This window comes from Amphiura filiformis, chromosome 12 (genome assembly GCF_039555335.1).
Source record: "Amphiura filiformis chromosome 12, Afil_fr2py, whole genome shotgun sequence".
Taxonomy (NCBI): Eukaryota; Metazoa; Echinodermata; class Ophiuroidea; order Amphilepidida; family Amphiuridae; genus Amphiura; species Amphiura filiformis.
Genome location: NC_092639.1, coordinates 689,118 through 712,990, shown reverse-complemented (window position 1 = coordinate 712,990; position 23,873 = coordinate 689,118).

Sequence of the window (23,873 nt, the reverse complement as noted above, 5' to 3'; positions counted from 1 at the left end):
TATACATCCTAATTTCAAGGACTTTTCTCCTTGTTGTTCTGCGCAAATTCCATGCTGACATCTTCGGTAGCCACTACTACTGCCTGGGCAGGATTGGTAAAATTATTTTTCTCTTGTTCTTTCTTTTTATCGCTGTCTTTTCTATGCTTTGATTTGTCTCCACTTAACAAACCACAGCAACAAAACACCATTTTCAATTGATGGATGTACGCTTCACGAAAGTTACGATTAGTAACCGCGTATATCAAACTGTTCAAACTAGAGCTGGTATGAGCCAATGAAACTGCTAGGATAAACAATGTACGTCCCCAGTCCCCATCCTGGTCAAAGAACATGATGATGGTGATAGGTAACCAGTACAGAGTATAAGTAATCCAAATGGTAAAAACAGACCTTAGTAAACGGATGTCTGTAATAGGAATTGGTCTTCCTGGAGATGCACCATCTTTCTTTTGATGAGCTCTCAAGCTCTTCTTCACTGCCCGAGAGTACATAAGTATGCGAATGTATGAGTAAGATAGAACAATGAACGGTATAGTTATAACCAAAACGATCAAATAGATGGTGTAGCCAAAGTTAGCGTTGAAATCAAACGAGCAAAATAGAAGCCTCTCGTCAAATCCATGTCTACCCCAACCGATTAAGTTTGGAAAGTCAATGAAGAAAGATATTACCCATAGTGTGATGATGATGAACGATACAGTCTTCTTGTTGAAGAGGGTCATGTAAAGAATATGATGACATATACACATGTAGCGATTGAAAGCAATTGCCGCGATACTCCATAAGGAACAAGCGCACGATGTAACGCAAATCACACCGAGTAATTCACACAATATAGGTCTGCCTTCGAAGACTAAACCTTTCGTGTAAATACCTAGAATGGTGAAAACGTCGCTGAAGATGACGACGCACAAATCCGGGGAGGCAAGATTAACGACGAAGACATTGCTCAAAACTCGCAGCTTTTTGTGAACGAAAATGCTACCTATGACTAGCATGTTGCCAATCAACCCAGAAAGACACATCATATAGACAATAATCAGATAATACGTGTTTACTGGATAATCGTAAGCCCATGGTGATATTCGGGTTGGTTGCGTCTTATTTGGCATGTTAGGCGTTCCTGGCATACGGCTGATTCAACTGACGATTCGAATAACGACTGAAACTATGCAGCATGCAATACTGTTGCAACACGCTCGCCTTAAAACAGTATTGATAGGCTCATGAAATGACTACTGACATAACTGACAGCATCATCGAAATATTATATCACTCATAAATAAATTCCAGACATTTCAATTTTGAAAGTGTATACACACGGACCGTGTTGAATTGTGGGAAAGAGGTGAACGTAAACGTAAGGGGACCACAATATCAAATACATGAGTGTTTCACTTGTGATCACATGTACATGATGGAGGCAGGGGCTAAGTGAAGGAGGACAAATCTACTTAAGGACATTTGCATAATCTCGCCCATCAGAATTACCAGGCGCTTCGCGTTAATTTATTACTCGCAACTTCTGAACCAAATGTCCGATTTTTTTCAAATAAAAAATAAATAAAAGCCCATATTCTATTTTTTTGGTTTTTTTTAGTTTAGAACAAAATCGCAAAAATATCCTTATTTCAACAAACATCCTACTGCAGCTTCTCCTTTTAAAAGCACTTTATACAAAGTACATGTAACCCTGTATGTATAAATATTTTATGCGTCAATATATTTGTAGTAAAAATTCATCAATATTAATCGCTTGATTGATATTTCTGTACAATATTATGCATTTTAAGAGATAATGTAAAGGCCTATAGTACCGGTGACAGCATAACAGATGAATCATAACATATCATAAAATAATATTTTGTTGTGATGTATTAAAATAACAGCATTCATATTATTGACTTTTAGCTTCTATTTTGTACATAATATGTTATTGTTATGCACATAAATTTTGTTCAAGGTTCTTCATTTAAGATAAGATTTCTCTGCTGACACTGCATTTCAAGTTCATGATTATTTTCGCTTTTATTCATTCAATCGTTCAATACATTGAGCAAAATAATTATAATAGTCTATTGAATTAGGCCATCATGCAGTTATTGTTGCCTATGCACACAACACAGGGGCACTCACAATAGGCAATTGACCCGATGTGTTATAGATATAGGAGATGAAACAGTTAGCGTCATATATCAAAAAGTATGAAAGCTGTGATTTTAGTACTTGCTCTATGTTTCAATTACTTATTCTTTTCAAAATATCTGAATTTTCAACCCGTTACAAGCTTTAATAACGGGGGATCATACATTTGTATGAGAAAGAAATCTTACCGTTATATCCAAACTCCCGTGTTATTCCAATGCACATTTTGTTTCACCGGGCCGCCCTGGCTTAGCCGCATTTGGAAGAGGGGTGTCACGAAACCGTAATAGGTACAAATTTAGTACTTTCTGTCGATCAAGTATGGTTTATTCTCTACATGCCAATATTTAAATCATTAGCATAGTCCTTATAATAACGGGGGACCGCCTTGATGAGTAAATGACAGCAAACCATTGAAAAATATCCCAAAACTCGGTCAGTGGAGCTCCGCCCGTACATGTCAATAGCCTCATTATCGATTGGATTAGTCGACCATAGCGGACAATTTGATCGCTCATTGGATTAATATTATCACGTGGTAATAAATTTGCATTGGAGAATCGATTACTATAATGCCATAGAAGTGCGTTGAAGTGAAACTAATAGGATTTCTTTCATTGGAATTGGTAATCTGATAATTGCTTCAGGCAAAATTGCCAGACTCAAATCCATTTTAAATGTATATTATTTGAGAGAGTGGGGATGCTAGACGAGGAGATGATCTGGTGGAGGGGAGGAGAGGAGAGGAGAGGAGAGGAGAGGAGAGGAGGGGAGGGAAGGAGAGGAGAGGAGAGGAGAGGAGAGGAGAGGAGAGAGAGAGAGAGGAGAGGAGAGGAGAGGAGAGGAGAGGAGAGAGGAGAGGAGAGGAGAGGAGAGGAGAGGAGAGGAGAGGAGAGGAGGGAGAGGAGATGAGATCGAGAGAAGAGAGGGGGAGCAGAGCAGGGAGGAGTTTATTCCGTTTATTTTGATTTTTCCACGTTGATCATAGGCCTACTGCTAAAACAGTGAGAGGGGAGAAGGAAATACAACATCCAATATAATTCATATTCAGATATATCCACATAATTCAAATGGCACAGGTGAAAGTTGGGGAGGGGAGAGACAGACAGACTAGAAAGAGAAGAAAGCAAGAGGAGAAGAGACAGGGTCCTTTTTTAAATGTCATAGTAATATGGACCATAATGACACCAAATTTACGTTCGGACCTGATGTAGGCCTATCCTGCCTAGTTAAATGACTGACATGAGTAAGGTTGACCTTGAGACGCCAGTGTTGCATAATTATAATTGACTTTTCCAACCTTTATCATGTTTATTGACAGACATAAGTGTGATTGACAGCACCTATTATTACCTCTTCAAATGAGAAGCATGATGCCCCAAACGTAGCAATGAATTCAACTTACACACGATCCTACTTAATCCCTTGCGTTTTCGTTTCTGAACAATAGACCTCCCGAAACAGAAAAGATGAAACGAGCCTTGGTCTAAAATAAATATAGACCTACATGTACCAGGATAAACCCATAACCAAAGTATGCACACAAAATTTTATGCGTCAAGATATCTTATTGTTAAATGCATTAATACTAAACGCTTTTGATATCAGGAATTTTGAGAGATGATCTAGCACCGGTAAAATATACCAGGTGAATTATGAACATATCATGAAATACAATAATTTATTGTTGTGATATAAAATAAAAGCTTTCATATTGAGTTTTAGCTTCCACTTTGTACATAATGCATATGTTTTATGGACCACAATTTAAGTTTACAGCCTTTTTAAGTGAATATCATATAATAAATCATAATTATATCTAAGATAGGAGTATTGAATTTTTATTATGGGCAAACTCTTACAATATACGCCTCACACAAGTTGGGTTCTTCCAGAACGCTATATTAAGTATTTACTTCCCACTTTTAACTTGCAAAACACGATTTGTAAGAAATTTTGTAAGAAATTACTTTTTACATACACTCACAAAACAGGATTTTCATAACCATGATATATGCCAGCAGCTATGCGGATACGTGTTTAATTGTCATTCGCACATGAGATGTTTAGCATGTTTTTCACTAAAGAAGGAACGAAGCTCTAAAAGCTTTATATGTAGGGTAACAATAGCAAAATCATATTTAATTTTAAAGCTACGTGAGATGAGCCGTAAGATGTGCTCTGAACTGATCTTAATTTTAGAGAATATAAGGTGAAATTCATTTCAATATTTTCTTTATAATTGCTTTTTATTAAGGAAGAAATCAAATTCTAAAAGCTTTTATCTGTGGTGTAACAATAGTAAAATTTATAATTTAATTCCGTAGCTACCTGCGACGTAAGATGTTCTCTGAACTGGACTCAATTTCTGATATAAGAAATATAACATTTCCAACAAGTCACTGTATATTTGTTATTTAATACATTGATGGTATGGATTTTATTTCCCAAAACACCAAAAATAATTAGGTCTTTTTGAGAAAAAATCCGTATCTTCAATATGAAAGGTCAAAATTTTCAATTGATCGTCGGCTTTTCCTCCCAGCTAGATACACTTTAAGAATAATAGATTTATAAAATTAACTTCGAGGACTGTTATCATTGGTTATAGGCCTATATCAAAAATGTGAAAAATATATAATTTTAATAATTTGTCATAAAATTTGTATTATATCGTGAATTTCAAAAAATGACATTCTTCGTATTCAGAATGCAATTCGATATGCCTGATGTGCTCTCATGTCCCACAAAAAATACTATCGAAATGCTCAAAACGCTCATTCCAGATCCCTTAATGAAAATCAATATTGTTTGGCTGCTTCGATCAACAGTACCTTGTCCTGAGACGAATTTGGTCTACCCTTAAGTGTAGATTATTCATATAAAAAACAAGTACAGAAATTAAACTAGAAGGCTATATATTTGTACACAAATACGGCTATACCCGCATGTTATCGGTGTACCCAAACTTACAGTCCTTATTTGCTGAGGACTTAAAATAAAGAAATTGTAAAAAGTCGCCCAATTGGGCAGAAAATGTCTAAAAAGTGAAAGTCCAAGTCACAAGCTTTAATTGAATGTAGGTTGCACTGTCGTAGCACTTAAAATAAAGAAATTGTAAAAAGTCCCCTCGCAGGGGAGTCGTCTCTCTTACTCTCCATAGGTTGCTGTTGTCAGTCTCTCTTACTCACAGCGAGGCTATGCAATATGATTAGGGGGAAACTATTCCAGAGGGAGTATGTAAATTAAATGGAACAGCCATTTCAGAGGGAGTATGTAAATTAAACGGAACAGCCTTTTTGGGGCCATTTCAGAGGGAGTATGTAAATTAAATGGAACAGCCAATGGGTAATAGTCTCTCTTATTCACAGTGAGGCTATGCAATATGATTAGGGGAAAACTATTCCAGAGGGAGTATGTAAATTAAATGGAACAGTCATTTCAGAGGGAGTATGTAAATTAAACGGAACAGTCTATTTTGGGGTCATTTCAGAGGGAGTATGTAAATTGAATGGAACAGCCAATGGGTATGTAATTTAACTGGAACAGCCTTAACGCTTCACGCTGGTATTTCCAGTTACCATCATATATCTATTATAATATGAATCTGTCTGTTTAGTCCTACGTGTGTGTGGTGGGTGGGTGGATGTTAGTAACAATATATTTCTCAGGTGCTATCTGTGTACAAATTCTGAGCCCGGAAGCTGCTTTATTTGATGAGAAACAACCAACCCTTTGTTTTAACATCTGGGCCCATAATATTTGACTTATGAGGCCCATGTACAAATCTTGAAGTATAATTCTCTAGTGTTATCAGTAGACTCAAGCTGGGCACTGTAGGTGCTTTATTTACTGAGTAATGGCCGGCCCTATTGTGATGTGCCATGAATAATTTAATTTGATTATTTACCTTTGTTTACAAAGTTACATGAGTGATGACATTTTGGGGGAATTCCCCTCTCAAATTGAACAAAACAAGTTGAATCATATCTAATTTGGAATATTTGGAAACCCCCTGAGATTGTAAAAAGTAAAGATGATGTCACGGGATTCCCCTCAGGAAGTGATGTAATGAGAAAGGTTAATGCTATAATTAAGGCTTGGGAATTTCCAAGATCACATTTGTCTATTAATATTTGGGATTTTCCCCTGCTTGATATATAAGAAAATGTAAACACAATTATTGTCACAGTTTATAGTGTTGATCTGGGCTAGCTAGCTAATATGCTTACAGTCCAATTCCTTCAAAGAAAGGAAATTGCAAACCAAAAATATTTTATGTAGTCAAAGCACTACTATTTGCCAGTGTTGTCGGAGAAGGTCTAGAATACGTCCAAGAACGTAATTCCAAGAAAGGAATATATATTCTTCTGTCGACTTGCTGAAGTCTGGTGTTTTGATTCAACGCAACTGTCAAAATAAGTGGGGACAACTGCATCGCAGTCCTGCTTCCTGAAGATATTGTGTGAAAGGTGGAAATAGCACCAATTTTGGAGAAAGCAGCGCAAGGAGTAATTGTGGAGAAAGCAGCGCAAGGAGTTGATGGTGGAGAAAGCAGAGCAAGGAGTTAACGCAAGGAGTTAACGCAAGGAGAAAGCAGCGCAAGGAGATTTGTGTGAGGATTTCATACGCAAGGATATTTATAAACTCAAGTGTAAACTGGACTTCGCTGATTTTCACAGGACAAGTGAATAAGGATATTACATCAGTCATCCAGAACATTGCAAGAACTTTATGATCACCAAGAAGAAGAAGAATGCTGGCTAAGTACTAAATAGATAAAGAGTGATTATATTTGATTATTGTGTATGTGCATTTGTTGTAAAATATTGTACCAATCATAACGTGCTTTCAATTAAAGATTTAGATTTTGTTAGCTTAATTAAACAGTGTATTTGTGTTGTGCATTCGTGTGAGTTCGGGTAAAAGGTGATTTTGGCCTTGAGTCAAGTACGACTCGTAACAAAATTGGGGCTCGTCCGGGATATACACTGTAAAAAAAAGTTGACATTAATAATTTACTGAGTCTTGAAAGTGAAAGTACAGTATGGAAGAGTTCAAAGCAGAAGAGTTTCTTGAAACTATAGATTGGGAGAAGTTTGATAAGTTGAAGAAACCTGATTTATTAGCATTTGCAAAATACTATGAATTGGATGTAAAGCAAGCCAACAGAAAACAAATAATCAAAAATGCCTTAATTGATGTTTTGGTTGATGAAGAGTATTTTGAAGAATCCATTTTGGACAAAAGAAAAGAGGTCAAAACTGAAATTGGGGATGCAGTAAAGTTAAAAGAACTAGAAGTTCAGGTGGAAATGGAAAAATGAAAATACAATTGCAGTTGGACATGCAAAAGCTAGATATGCAAAATAAAGAAAAGCAAGAAAGACTACACATGGAAAACAAGAAATTAGAAATGGAAGAAAAGGAAAAGGTAGCAAAATTGGAACTTGAAAAACAAAAACTAGCAATGGAAGACAAAGCGTGCCAAGAAAAGATGGCGCTTGAGCACCACAAATTAGAAATGGAAGAAAATGACAAACAAATGGAAGCACATTTGAAAGAAAAAGAAATTGAAGAAAACAGAACAAAATTCAAGCAGAACAAAATTCTGTCTGTTTTTACAAACAAGATGATGTGCTAATGAGAAAATGGCGCCCGCCTGATGCACCTGCCGATGAAGAGTGGAAGGTAGTGCACCAAATTGTGGTACCAAAAGTCTACCACACTGAAGTTATTAACATAGCACATGATAGTCCCATGGCAGGGCATTTGGGTGTTAAGAAAACTCATGAAAGAATTCTGAGACATTTCTGGTGGCCCACTCTCAGAAAAGATGTTTCTGAATATTGCAAAACATGTCACATATGCCAAGTAGTAGGGAAGCCAAATCAGAAAATACCTCCTGCTCCATTAAAGCCAATTCCAGCCTTTGATGAACCATTTAGTAGGGTTATTATTGATTGTGTAGGCCCCCTACCAAAGACTAAGTCAGGTAATCAATACCTTCTGACAATTATGTGCGCATCAACACGCTTTCCTGAAGCCATACCCTTGAGAAATATTAAAGCAGTGACTATAGTGAAAGCTCTAACCAAGTTCTTCACATTTGTGGGGCTCCCCAAGTCCATACAGTCAGACCAAGGATCAAACTTTACTTCTGGAGTATTCCAGCAGGTCATGTATCAATTAGGTATAGAACAGTATACCTCAAGTGCATACCATCCAGAATCACAAGGTGCACTAGAAAGGTTCCACCAAACATTGAAAAACATGATCAGGACATATTGTTTGGAATTTCAGAGGGACTGGGATGAGGGAGTACACTTGTTGTTGTTTGCTGCTAGGGAAGCTGTTCAGGAAACTTTGGGATTTAGTCCTTTTGAGTTAGTGTTTGGACACACAGTGCGCGGACCCTTAAAGTTGTTGAAAGAAAAGTGGCTCAATGAGAAATCAGACATCAATTTATTGGATTATGTCTCCAATTTTAAGCATAGGCTTAATAGAGCAACTGATATCGCCAAAGAAAACTTGAAACAGGGTCAGGCCAAAATGAAACAATGGTATGATCAACATGCCAAAGAAAGAGTGTTCAAACCAGGTGACAAAGTTCTAGTACTCTTTCCAATTCCAGGACACCCATTACAAGCCAGATATCATGGCCCATGTGAGGTAGAGTCAAAAGTGGGTGAAGTAGATTATATTATCAAGACTCCTGGTAGACGCAAGAGCAGACAGTTATGCCACATAAATATGCTCAAAGAGTATGTTGAAAGAAGTGACAGTGGCATTCCAAAACCTGTGTGTACAGTAAAACATACTGATAATGTAGACAAACATGCCGATGTAGACGAAATCGCCAATGTAGACAAGAGCAAAGATGACAATTCTGATGTCACATTTGACCAAGATAAAGAGCTGGAGCACAAAGAGTATAATGTAAAATTGAACAATTCTGATGTGCTCACTAATTTGGACTCAAAGTTAGGTCTCTTTCTCAAGATCAACAAAGTCAAATTGCAAATTGGATTCACAAATTTGACAATATATTTCCTGATACGCCAAGTAGAACAAATGCTGCATTTCATGATGTAGATGTTGGTGATACAAAACCAATCAAGCTGCATCCTTACAGAGTCAATCCATTGAAAATGGAACATCTCAAAAATGAGATAAATTATATGCTAGACAATGATATCATAGAACCAAGTAGTAGTGAGTGGAGTTCACCGTGTATACTTGTTCCCAAGCCTGATGGTTCATACCGATTGGTCGCAGACATGAGAGCTGCAAATGTTCATTCAAAGACAGACTCGTACCCAATTCCAAGAATTGATGATTGCATAGACAAAATTGGGAATGCAAAATTTGTTAGCAAATTTGATCTTTTGAAAGGGTACTGGCAGGTTCCACTCACAGACCGTGCCAAAGAGATTTCTGCTTTTTGTACACCATTTGGTCTTTACCAATACAAAGTCATGCCATTCGGTTTGAAAAATGCACCAGCAACATTTCAGAGAATGGTAAATCAAATTGTGGCAGACATAGAGGGATGTGAAGCGTATGTAGATGATTTGATTGTTTACAGTCAAACTTGGGAACAACACATGGAACAACTCCATCAATTGTTTAAGAAGCTGTCTGAAGTACAATTGACAGTCAATCTGGTAAAAAGTGAGTTTTGCCATGCCACAGTCACATATTTAGGATATATGTTGTAGGTCAAGGTCAGGTGAAACCTATCAAAGCCAAAGTTGAAGCAATTGAGCAATACCCCACACCTGTAAACAAGAAGGCACTCATGAGATTTCTAGGAATGGTTGGCTATTATAGAAAGTTCTGTCCAAACTTTTCAGAGATAGCAAGTCCTTTGACTGATTTGTTGAAGAAAGATGCAAAATTCATTTGGTCAGAACAGTGTGAAAATGCTTTTCACAAAGTCAAATCTATACTCATGAGTTCACCAGTACTTACTGCACCTGATTTTCAGAAGCAGTTCAAGTTGACTGTTGATGTCAGTGACATAGGCTGTGGAGGTGTTGTGATGCAAGAGGGTGAAGATCAAATAGATCACCCCATTTGTTAGTTTTCAAGGAAATTCAACAAGCACCAGAGAAATTACTCCACAATTGAGAAGGAGTGTCTAGCATTGCTATTAGCATTGCTACATTTTGATGTGTATTTGGGTACCACAGTATACCCTGTGCTTGTTTTCACAGATCACAATCCCCTCACCTTCATCAACAGGATGAAGAACAAGAATTAAAGACTGGTGAGGTGGAGTTTGACCTTGCAAGAGTACAATCTGGACATCAAACATATTAAGGAAAAGACAATGTAATGGCTGATGCCTTGTCCAGAATTGCATAAAAACTGAGAAACAAAAATTCCTTTAAAAAGGAACTTGTGTGACAAGTAGTCACTGTGTATGTTGAGTTAAGCACTCAAAGTTAATATTATGTTGAAGGTGATGTAAAAGAAGAAAACATTTAAGAAAGTTTTCATTATATTCAAACTTTCTTCTTTTAAGGGGGAGGGTGTGATGTGCCATGAATAATTTAATTTGATTATTTACCTTTGTTTACAAAGTTACATGAGTGATGACATTTTGGGGGAATTCCCTCTCAAATTGAACAAAACAAGTTGAATCATATCTAATTTGGAATATTTGGAAACCCCCTGAGATTGTAAAAAGTAAAGATGATGTCGCGGGATTCCCCTCAGGAAGTGATGTCAGGGGATTCCCCTCAGGAAGTGATGTAATGAGAAAGGTTAATGCTATAATTAAGGCTTGGGAATTTCCAAGATGTCTATTAATATTTGGGATTTCCCCCTGCTTGATATATAAGAAAATGTAAACACAATTATTGTCACAGTTTATAGTGTTGATCTGGGCTAGCTAGCTAATATGCTTACAGTCCAATTCCTTCAAAGAAAGGAAATTGCAAACCAGAAATATTTTATGTAGTCAAAGTACTACTATTTGCCAGTGTTGTCGGAGAAGATCTAGAATACGTCCAAGAACGTACTTCCAAGAATATATATTCTTCTGTCGACTTGCTGAAGTCTGGTGTTTTGATTCAACGCAACTGTCAAAATAAGTGGGGACAGCATCGCAGTCCTGCTTCCTGAAGATATTGTGTGAAAGGTGGAAATAGCACCAATTTTGGAGAAAGCAGCGCAAGGAGTAATTGTGGAGAAAGCAGCGCAAGGAGTTGATGGTGGAGAAAGCAGAGCAAGGAGTTAACGCAAGGAGAAAGCAGCGCAAGGAGATTTGTGTGAGGATTTCATACGCAAGGATATTTATAAACTCAAGTGTAAACTGGACTTCGCTGATTTTCACAGGACAAGTGAATAAGGATATTACATCAGTCATCCAGAACATTGCAAGAACTTTATGATCACCAAGAAGAAGAATGCTGGCTAAGTACTAAATAGATAAAGAGTGATTATATTTGATTATTGTGTATGTGCATTTGTTGTAAAATATTGTACCAATCATAACGTGCTTTCAATTAAAGATTTAGATTCTGTTAGCTTAATTAAACAGTGTATTTGTGTTGTGCATTCGTGTGAGTTCGGGTAAAAGGTGATTTTGGCCTTGAGTCAAGTACGACTCGTAACACTATGTTTTAGTGTTTGGGGCCCTGGGGCCCATATTATGTGATATATGGGGCTCATATGTACATATAACAATGTAATTCTCATGTGCAATCTGTGTACAAGCTCTGAGCCCTAAAGCTGCTTTAATTGATGAGAAACGGCCGGCCCTTTGTTTTAACATGTGGGGCCCTGGGGTCCATAATTTTTTACTTATGAGGCTCGTGTACATATGTTTAAGTATAATTCTCTAGTTCTAGCAGTAGACTCAAGCTGGGCTTTGTAGCTGCTTTATTTACTGAGTAACATCCGGCCCTATTTTTTAGCGTTTGGGGCCCTGGGGCCCATGTTGTGTGACACATGGGGCTCATATATAAATATAACAATATAATGCTGAAGACCTATTAGTGTACCAAATCTGAACCCTGCAACTACTTTATTTGCTGAGAAACGGCCGGCCCTTTTTTTACATTTGGGCCTTTGAGGCCCCTAGCCTTGAACATCTAGGGCCAAAATGGGCAAAAGGCACATCTACAATTTAGGGTTTATACATGTGCCACATATGAGCCCTAGTCCCCTTGTAGCTTTAGAGCTAGCCTTGTCAATCTGTTGCCCCTTATTTTTAACATTTGGGGCCCTGGGGCCCATAATATATAACATATGGTGCTCATGTATACTTGTATTTATAGAGTACCCCTAGGGCTATCAGTGTACCAACACACGGCCCTGAGGCTGCTTCATCTGATAAGAAACAGCATGGTTTGTGTTTTTACATTTGGGCCCCTGGGGCCCGTGACCTTTGACCTCTGGGGCCGAAATAATTCAGAAATAATGAAGCTCGAAAAGGTCCATGTTCTCTCCCATTACACTGCCCTTAATACATCGAAAATGTGACTAGAGATTTACAATTTGATGACATTCAAAATAATTTAGTATTGAAGAATTTCAACAAATTACAGAACTTTCATTTGTTGACATACTAGCAATATTGTTAACAATGTTGAAAATCATGTTCATAAGCGTAACATCCTCTATACATCTATTTATTAATGTTCATAAACGTATAACAATTTGTTACATCTATGTCTTAATGCTCATAAACGTAACATGCTCGATACATCTATTTATTAATGTTCATAAACGTCCTTTATACATCTATTTCTATTTCAATGCTATTTTATCTCCGTGTTCTGACAATAAATTTGACCCGAATAACATTTGTAAGAGGTAGAAACCTACCAGGCGGCGAGTGGCATGATAGAGCCGGCAACTTGTGACACCGCCCAGCCGTATGGCATTTTCCAATATACTCGGTTAATTTTGTGGGGTTCATTATCGAACCCCAACGGTTTTAGCTTGTATTTATATTATTTATTAACATAGGCCTATTTGTTTGTGATATTTCAAGCGTTTTAAAATTTCAAAATAATCCCATTCAATTACACGGTTGACGATGGAAATTTACTGAATTTAGAGAATGCACTGCGACCACCACCTGAAACCTATCAAAATAATATTATTAACTAATCCCATAACTGTTCAAAATAACAGCCCTCACTTAACAGACATTAAGTCTCAATTGACAGGATCCATAAGTGCGAAAGTAAATATATTTTCTCTTTATCGCCTGCCTAAGTTTCCCCATTTAAGGGATGGGGTATAGGTATGAACGCTTGGACAGTATTTATTGTGGGACATTAGAGCACATCAGACATGTTGAATTACATTCTGAATACGAAGAATGTCCTTTTGATATAAAATAATTTAGATTTTTTGAAATTCGCAAATGATGATTTTTACTTAAAGTGTATGTAGGTGGGATGAAAAAGCCGACGATCAATTGAAAATTTTGACCTTTCGTATTGAAGATATGGATCTTTTTCCCAAAACACAAAAAATTAGGTCATTTTGGGAAAAAAGTCCATATTTTCAATATGAAAGGTCAAAATTTTTCAATTGATCGGCTTTGTTACTGAGGGCGTATTTCGTGGGGCCCTAAGAATCAGGCGGCGTAGGACACGCAACACGTGACGTTCGAGGCTGGCGAAAATACAAGGCTGACAGCCCCATTCAAATTATATGGTTAGCAGTTATAAATTGAAAAACAACATACTTACAGTGTGGTACACTGTCATACCCCAACGGTTTTAGAGTAAGATAATTTTGCTTTGCCACCACATAACAAATTTAGAATTGTTTGTGAAGATTTCATGATTATGTTAAAATCCAATGGTGACATCAAAAATGACGATATCGCATCCACCATCATCTGCTAAGAATTGACCTAGCCATTTGAAGCTGGGTCATTCCATATGAAATCAAGGAGTCGCCCCACCTGACCCCCTCAGATTTGCTTTATATTTTAGTCATATGTTGTACCTGTAAAAATATTAAAAACCTGCAAATTTGAGGTCTGTAGCTCTTACGGATTTTCTGTGGCAGCCATTTAAAGTTGGAGTAGGGGGGTCTAAATTTGGACCCAAAAGTTGTCCTTTAAATATATTTCATCTTTGGGAGTCTGTGCCTTCTTTATAAAAAGAAAGAGAGGTCTGAAACTTTGTATACACACTTAACTGCATGACCAATTTGTCAAAAATAAAAAATAAAAAAATTCTGTAATTGCGCGTTGTGTCACGGGGTCATTAAATATGCAAGAAAAAATGTAATGTTTTGTAAACTGGCAAGTTAAGCCCCCCTAAATTCACATTTTTGGTCAGATTAATTATTTTTTGTTGTTACTGATGCTATATATAGGATAAATACAATGCATATCCAAAAAATTGAGGTCACAACTCATTTACATTTCGAACAGCGCCCTCACGAAGATGAAATTTATTGCATATTCAACATTTTCAGGGGGCCCAAAGTCGATGTGGTCCACCTTCAAAATTTATAAAACATCACTTTTATATAACTACTAGTCTTATATTACAACTTTGCTAAGTCCCAGTAATTGTATAGGTTGACTTCATATAAAACGACAAGCCCAAAGTTGACCATTTTCTTATGATTGCATGTAGCGCAAATGTGCCGAATTCGGAAGGCTTGAAAGTCAAATTGGCCACAATATTAAAAATAAATGATTAGATGAGTAGTTATTGGCCCTATTTACTTTTATTTCCATTTCATTTTCAATATAATTATACAGATTTTCTATGGTAGCCATTTACAGTTGGAGTAGGGGGATCTAAATTTGGACCCAAAAGTTGCCCTTTGAATAAATTTCATCTTTGGGAGCCTGTACCTTCCTAATAAAAAGAGAGAGTCTGAAACCTTGTATACACACTAATTGCATGTCCAATTTGTCAACAAGTAAAAAAAAAAAAAATGTCTGTAATTGTGCATTGTGTCACAGGGTCATTAAATATGCAAAAAAAAATGTAATGTTTTGTATACTGGCAAGTTTAGCCCCCCTAAATTCACATTTTTTGTTAGATTAATTGTTTTTTGTTGTCACTGATGGGATATATAGGACAAATACAATGCATATCCAAGACATTGAGGTGACCATTTATTTACATTTCCAACAGCGCCCTCGCGAAGATGAAAATTAATGCAAATTCACCATTTTCAGGGGGCCCAAAGTCGATGTGGTCAACCTTCAAAATTCATAAAACATCACTTTTATATGACTACTAGTCTTAAATTGCAACTTTGCTCAATCCCAGTAATTTTATAGATTGACTTCATATAAAACGACAAGCCCAAAGTTGACCATTTTCTTTATGATTGCATGTAGGTCACTAGGCCTACTGCAAATGTGCCGAATTCGGAAGGTTTAAAAGTCAAAATGGCCACAATATTGAAAATAAATGACTAGATGCATAGTTATTGGCCCTATTTACTTTTATTTCCATTTTATTTTCAATATTGGGGCCAATTTGACTTTCAAGCCTTCCGAATTCGGCACATTTGCACTACATGCAATCATAAGAAAATGGTCAACTTTGGGCTTGTCGTTTTATATGAAGTCAACCTATACAATTACCGAGACTTAGCAAAGTTGTAATTTAAGACTAGTAGTTACATAAAAGTGATGTTTTATAAATTTTGAAGGTGGACCACATCGACTTTGGGCCCCCTGAAAATGTTGAATTTGCAATAAATTTCATCTTCGTGAGGGCGCTGTTCGAAATATAAATGAGTTGTGACCTCAATTTTTTGGATATACATTGTATTTATCCTATATATAGCATCAGTGACAACAAAAAATAATTAATCTGACCAAAAATGTGAATTTAGGGGGGCTAAACTTGCCAGTTTACAAAACATTACATTTTTTCTTGCATATTTTAATGACCCCGTGACACAACTCGCAATTACAGAATTTTTTTATTTTTTATTTTTTGACAAATTGGTCATGCAGTTAGTGTGTATACAAAGTTTCAGACCTCTCTTTCTTTTTATAAAGAAGGCACAGACTCCCAAAGATGAAATTTATTTAAAGGACAACTTTTGGGTCCAAATTTAGACCCCCCTACTCCAACTTTAAATGGTTGCCACAGAAAATCCGTAAGAGCTACAGACCTCAAATTTGCAGGTTTTAATATTTTTACAGGTACAACATATGACTAAAATATAAAGCAAATCTGAGGGGGTCAGGTGGGGTGACTCCTTGATTTCATATGGAATGACCCAGCTGAAGATTTTCAAGTCTCTTGTAATCGCTCGTACTGTAAGAGGACACTGAGCATGCGTAATTGATGGCAGGTAGAGCTAGGGTTTTCCATAAAATATTACCATAGTACACTCCATTGGCGTACGCAGGGGGGGTGTTACGTGTGTGAAACACCCCCCTTGGGTTTGTCCAAAAAATAAAAATGGGGGGAGAAAAGGCAAAGAAAGAGAGAGAGCGAGGGAGAGAAAGAGAGAGGGGGGAAGAGAGGGGAAAGAGGAGAGGAGAGGAGGGAGATGAGCATGGCATAGGGGACATAATATCAAATTATCATAGGCCTATTATATAGATGTCTTAACTACTCCCACTCAAATTTTTCTCTCCCCTATACCCGGTATTGACTGACCGGCAACGTACGTAAATATGTCGATTAATGTTAACACCCCTCCCACACACCCCCACCCCCATTTAATTGTTAATTGACATGGATATAGGGCCTACATGTTAACACCAACACCTCTCCATATCGTCACACCCCGGCAACGTACGTACGTAAAGGTTTTAATTGTGCAAATTGAGTTCGGGCCCTTTTTTTCTGTTTGAAGCAATGATTTAAATAGTGTAAAAATTATGCATCAAATGGCTTCAATCGGACCTTCATTTTGCAAAATTTTTCAACTTCAGCAGGAGGGAAAACTCTTCTTCACGAAAGGCTTCATGGACCGTTATTTCACCAATTTTCGGCTTTTTCAAACTAAAATTGTACACACTACGGTGCCAAAATGGTCCGCCAAATCGCCTCAATTAGGTCTTCATTTTGCAAAGTTTCTTAATTCTAAAGGGGGGGGCATTCTGTGTAGTGGATACACAAGTAGCCATTTTGGCTTCTGCTTTCGACATTTACCAATTTGTAACACAATTTATAATAGGCTACAACTTGTTCACGAAAGGCTTCATGAACCGTCATTTCACAAATTTTCGGCTTTTTCAAACTAAATTTTTACACACCACTAATCATGCTAATAGTGCCAAAATGGTCAACCAAATCGCTTCAATGAGGTCTTCATTTTGCAAAAGTTTCTTAATTCTCAGGGGGGCACATCCCCCTCAGACACCCCTGTGTAGTGGATAAACTTTCGACATTTACCAATTTGTGTTTAACACAATAGGCCTACAACTGTAGGGAAAACTTGTTCACGACAGGCTTCATGGACTGTCATGTCATTTCACAAATTTTCGGCTTTTTCAAATTAAAATTTTACACACTAATAGTGCCAAAATTGTCCACCAAATCGCTTCAATTAGGTCTTCATTTTGCAAAAGTCTCTAAATTCTGAGGGGGGCACATCCCCCCTCAGACACCCCCCTGCGTCGCGCAAGCGCGACGGGATGACCGCTACGCGGTCATTTCTTTATTTTGTTAGTTTTTTTATCATCACACCCCCTTTAGAAATTCCTGCGTACGCGCATGGTACACTCTGTTGAAGTTATCTTGGCTATTGATTTGATGTAGCCAATTAACCTGTTTCTTGAAATGTAAATCCCAAGGTACTTATAGTGGTCGACTTCGTGAATACGACTATTACCCAGGTTCCAAATTTTATTTTCATCCTTACGTTTACCAACAATAACAACATTAGATTTGGAGTGATTGAAATCAAGTTTCCAACGTTCCGAAAAATTACTCGCAATATTAAGCATTTTCTGAAGATCTGTTTCATTATCTGCAATTAGAACTACATCATCAGCCAGCCCAGAAAAGACAATTTATTTTGACATTAAAAATACTTATACCAACATTTTCATCGTGATGAAACATTTTTGTTCAATTCATTAATGTTTATACAAAATAAAACAGGGGACAAAACACAGCCTTGTTTCAGGCCTTCTTCAATATCAAATAAATCAGTTTCGATATCACCAAGCTTTACATTACACTGAACATTTTTATACAGGTTATCCAGAACATTCCAGACTTTGCCCCTTATACCAATATTCCAAGCGATTGAGAGAAGTCCTTCTCTCCAAACAGTGTCAAATGCCTTACGAAAGTCCAGGAAGGCTAGATATGTTGATTTCTTCTCCCCCGAACGTGTGGCAATAATGCTCTTAAGTGAAAAAATATGATCATCGCATCTGTGGTCTTTCCTAAAACCTCCCTGAACTTCCGTAAGGATGTCATTGTTTTCAATAAAAACTGAGATTCTGTAACACACCAAACGGTTGAAAATTTTTGATACGCATGACGTTAAGGTAATGCCTCTATAGTTGTTCAAATCATTTTTGTTACCTTTCTTAAAAATTGGAACAATAATACCTTGATTCCAGTCAACTGGAGAATTTTCAAGGAAGAGAAATCTATTGAACATAGGGTACCTGCAGGTAATATGGGACCATTAAGGACGTTTAGCTTATTTGCATAAAAACTAAAGAAGATATGCCCACAAGAGATTGTTATGATGAACAACCTGTCCTTTAAGATTAATAAAACAGGCAATGTTACCTTGTTTTTATGTTTGTTTGGACGCTATGACGTCAAAATGACGTCATCGTCAAGTGTCCCATTACCTGCATATGCAGGTAATATGGGACACTGTGTTATCTCTATGGTGAAAATCAAAAAGTTCAGAAAATCACTCTTTTGTTCTAAAAACATTTTTGTTACATGATTTTGAATGTTAAATGCAAATTTCTACAAGAAAATTCAATTTTCTAAATAGTTTTGCTTTTCGCATTGACAATGCACACAATTTCCTATGTGTCCCATATTACCTGCACCCATTCAGTTGAAAATCAGAGAAAATAATCATTTATAAAAGGAAAGTGCCACTTGTCAGTGGAATTTTACCTGCTGATAAGCTTAACCCATCACCTAAAGATCATAAAAAATGACAAATGCCCCCTCAGTACCAGAGTTTTTGGATACACAATCATAAAATGTGACGTCATTGATTTTATATCAGGCCAAAAAAACGACATAATTTTTGGGCAATTTCACTCTTTTTGGCATTGATTTCCAAGAGTTTGATACACAGACTCCAAAACTGCATTTCTAGAAGCACAATTGATGTCTCTAAACACTTAACAAATCAACTTAAAGTGTTTACCTTCTCTAAGCTACTTTTTGTTAAAATGAAAACAGGTGTCCCATATTACCTGCTGTCCCATATTACCTGCACCTACCCTATCAGTCAAACTGTAAATAAGGTAATCACCACCATTTTTCAGTAATTCGTTTGTTATAATGTACAATCTATACCAGGAGCCTTATTGATTGTCTCGTGACGTAGCTAAAGGCAAGCTCTACAATGACCGCGTTACGTGACGTGTTACGCGTTCGAACAATTTACGTGGACGCTGACCGCCGTATTTGGACATCGCATGATTGCGTGCTAGTGTGATTGGCCGCTAGCGGTATTTCCTTAATGGGCTATTCGATTTTTTACAGGGAAAACGACAGATAAAGTTAAAATTGTGTTCTGTTTTCAAATCAAAAGAAGAAAATGTGACGTAAATTGAATTTAAAAAAAGTGAAAAGTGACGGTTATGAATGAGGTTAATGACTGCGCATCAGTTGTTTTGAGGGTATTGTGAAATATCTAAACATTGTGCTTTGGAACCGAGGAAATATCCCGAGGGGTGCTGCCCCGAGGGATATTCCGATTAATTGGATCGCACGTGCTGCGTATATAAATGAGGTTATGAAATGGTAATGCATGTACACTGTCAGAGCAATCGGCAAAAAAAGTGCAGTGTTTACAGTATTACACAGTAGCCTACAGTCATGACAGTGCAGCAACTGCAGCATGATGACAGTCAGTGTCACGATGATACTGTCACTGTACTCATATGTCATGTAGGCCTACTATTTAAATTTACTAAACATGACCGATCACATCTGAGACGAATCGTCTCAGCCTGGGATAACATCGTGTATTGGATATAAATCAGACATGGCTTTTAATATGTCATGTATGTGTGTAACACACATCGTATTCGAACTCAAAAGCTTCCAGAGGCACCTCAGATGTAGTATTTACAGTAAGCCAAATCTTTGAAAAGGCTAAAGAAAGGCATAGGCTACTGCAGTTACTGTCCGTTTTCCTATACACAATACACAGTGCTCTCACCATTGACGCGCGACCTTTACAAATAGTGTATGGTAGAAGTATATTGCATTTGCCTAGTTAACATCACTGTGTGAAAAATAAACCGGCCAATATTTAAACTATTCTCCAAACTTCTAGCAAATATATTTCTCTAACATGACCTAAAATTACAGCTAGGTTAGATGTTCAGAAGGGGTCGCACTTTCGTAGAATATGAGTGAGGGCAAAGCATAGCTAGCTCATAGCTAGCCAACTCCCCGTGTTAATTGAATGGAGATTTGACCGAAAATATTGAGCTATATTGGTAACGGACCGCTCCGTTCTGAAGGATGCCACAAAAAACGGTACAAGCTACATTTATACTATTCTATGAAATTCTAGAAAATATAGTTTTGTAACATGTCCTAAATTTTTAGCTAATTTAGGTGTTTGGAGAGGGTCGCACTTTTGTGTTTTAGGAAGGATATGTAAACGACAGATAACGCCAAAAATATGAAGAAATTATTTCCAAACCGTGTTCCGGGACCGTGTTAAGTCAACAATCATTATGTTGCTCATTTTCAAGAATGCTGGTTAACAAAAAGCAGGCCATTGTCTCATTTCGTGAACAAAGGTCCACATACCATTGTTTCCTTTCGTTTCCTTTATAATCGGTTACCCAACTGAAGCTATAATACCAGCTTTATTGCGATATCGCACATGTAAAACAGACGCATGTGCACAACCAGAGAAGATCCGATTTAATCAGTTGAGCTGTTTCAATGAGTGTTATCCTGGTTTAATAGCTTTTAATGGGGTTTAAGTCCTGCAAAGGTCGAGATGAATTCTGCTGTAGACATGACTGCATCATGGCGCATTCCAATACACTGGAACTTTGTAGACTTCAAAGCAGCATTTGACACCAGCCATGTCTGCGATCAGTCAGAGGCGGATTTAAGGAAAAGGGGCCTGTCAGCAAAATATCCTGGGGGCCCAATAGTAAAGAGTTGAAATCAGGAGCGTGCATAAATTTTTGTCGGGAGAGGGGCAAGAACAAAATTTGGTAGTGTTATGAGATATGTGCGCGTAGTGCGCGAACATTCATTCCATTTCATACTATTTGAAGTAAAAGGTGATGTAGGCCTTGATTTGGTAAATTTCGCGCGAAGCGCGCGAAAATTTCACACTATTCTATACCCAAATCGAGGTTTTTTTAGATTTGCGAGTGTTTAAATGGTACTAAAGAACAAGGAATATATCCTTTTCTGTTTTTACTTGATAGTCAAGAAGCAAGCAAAATCCCATATTAAGGGTAGACGAGGTATTGTTGGTCGAAGCAACCTAAAAATCGATTTTCATTATCTAGATCAATATATTATTGAAAATTAACACCTTGATGTTTTGCAAAAGTTCATTCTACAAATTGTATACTTTGCAAACTTGCTTAATTTATTGTTGTTAATAAGTTATGTACGTTTTACAAAAGTGTTGTTGTTTCAGCGCTCTTTACAACGTAACTCAAGAACCGCAGCACCTATAAAAGTATCTCTGTGATATTTTAATTCTTCTACGCGCTCGCTATGAATTGAGCAATGCAGTTTTTGCCAAAACTCACTACCATTCGTAAGATGCTGTGAACTACCAAATCACAACAGTTTAAAATAATTAATAACCTTAAGGTCCAGAATCAGTTTTAATATCATAATCTGACCTCAAGGAATAGGAAGCCAATACGTTGTTACGCTTCAATTTTGACATTAAAAGGGGGGGTGGAAAAAAATCTTAAATCCAGGACCTTTTGGCGACAAAATAAGTTTATGGCACAAATCGCGCGCGAAAAATGTTGCCATTTTGAAACTAAACTGTTAAACATGATGGTGCAAAAGGGGTGATTTATACCCCATCCCCATACACCCCGGATCTACGCCTATGTACTTTAAGGACGGATTTGCCTTTTGGGGGCCCTGGGCCCAGCCAAAATTTGGCCTGAGGCCCCCTAACTCACTGTGAGGAAGGCACTCAAGTGGCTTAGTTTAATTTGATTTACGTATAAGATTACGACAGAAGCATAACAATTTAGAGAGAGCCGAGCATATTTTGTTTGCGATTTTACTGACATTTGCGGGTGAAGCACAGAAAAAAAATCAGTCTGTTTTAGCCCAAAATGAAGGTGAATTTTGCTATATAATTATGCACTTTACCCTATTTTGGCCCAAAACGTAAAAAACATGGTGTTTTAGGTCTAAAAAGGAAGATGGATCGACATGGCACTATTGGGGGGGGGGCACATTTTGGGGGCCCTGGGCCTGGGCCCATTTATAATATTTGACATTAGGAGGCTCATGTACCCATGTAAATGTACACTGCCCAAGTGCTGGGTGTACCAACTCAGAACCATGAACTGTTATTATTAAGAACATTTTAGGTCCTGGGGCAGAGGGCCGCAAATGTTAAAACAAAGGGCCAAGTGGGCCTATAATATTTGACCTTTGGAACTCATGTACCCATGAATAGTTATTGAGAAACGACTTGCCCTTTGTCATGTTTGTATTGACATTTGGGCCCCGGGAACTCTTGATCTTGGATATCTGGGCCAAAAATTGGCAAAATTCATATCTAAGGGGAAAGACCCTATATATAGGCTTAAGTGCATCACGGTCCACTTACGGGGTACTTCGTAGTTTTAGAGCTACAATCAACTAATTTAATAGTTGGCACACCTTGACAATATGTTGGAACTCTTCATTGCCGCTCTGAGAGTTAAGTGAAATTAGTATAATTATGTTTGATGAGAAGTATATACCTTCTCCTTTCCCCTTCCCTCCCCCATTCCCCCTCAATCAATGTTGGGGAGACTGGAGAGCCCAATGGAAAAAGTGCTTTCATCAACATTGAACTGGGGGAGGCTAGAGGGGTGGCGATTTACATTTAGTATGCCCCAGAGTGCCAACATTAAATTCTTTGATTGTAGCTTTGATGATATGCTTAACATTGGGGGCCCTGGACCCATACTAGATGACCTACTTGTATTTTGAGAATGTGTAATGCTCTATAGGTACCAATTCGTAGTCCTGATTCTATAGAAATTGTATTCCCAAATATTAATTTTGGGCCCTTGACCTTTGACCTCTTCTATGTGGCCAAAACGGGCAAAATTTAATGAAACTTTTCAAGAATCATAAATGCGGGCATAAATAGGAAGAATGCCCTCTTGCATGCACGGGCATATAGGCCCTATTTAACCTTTTTCAGTACTATTCTACCCACCGCACCTTTGAACCTTGCAGAAAGCAGGGGGGGGGGGGGCCTTTGGCCAAAATAACACGGGGGTCTTGTCAGCAACTGCTGACTTGCTGACAGCTTAAATCCGCCACTGCGATCAGTATGAGTAGACGCCAAACTAGTGAGCCTCATTGCAAAAAT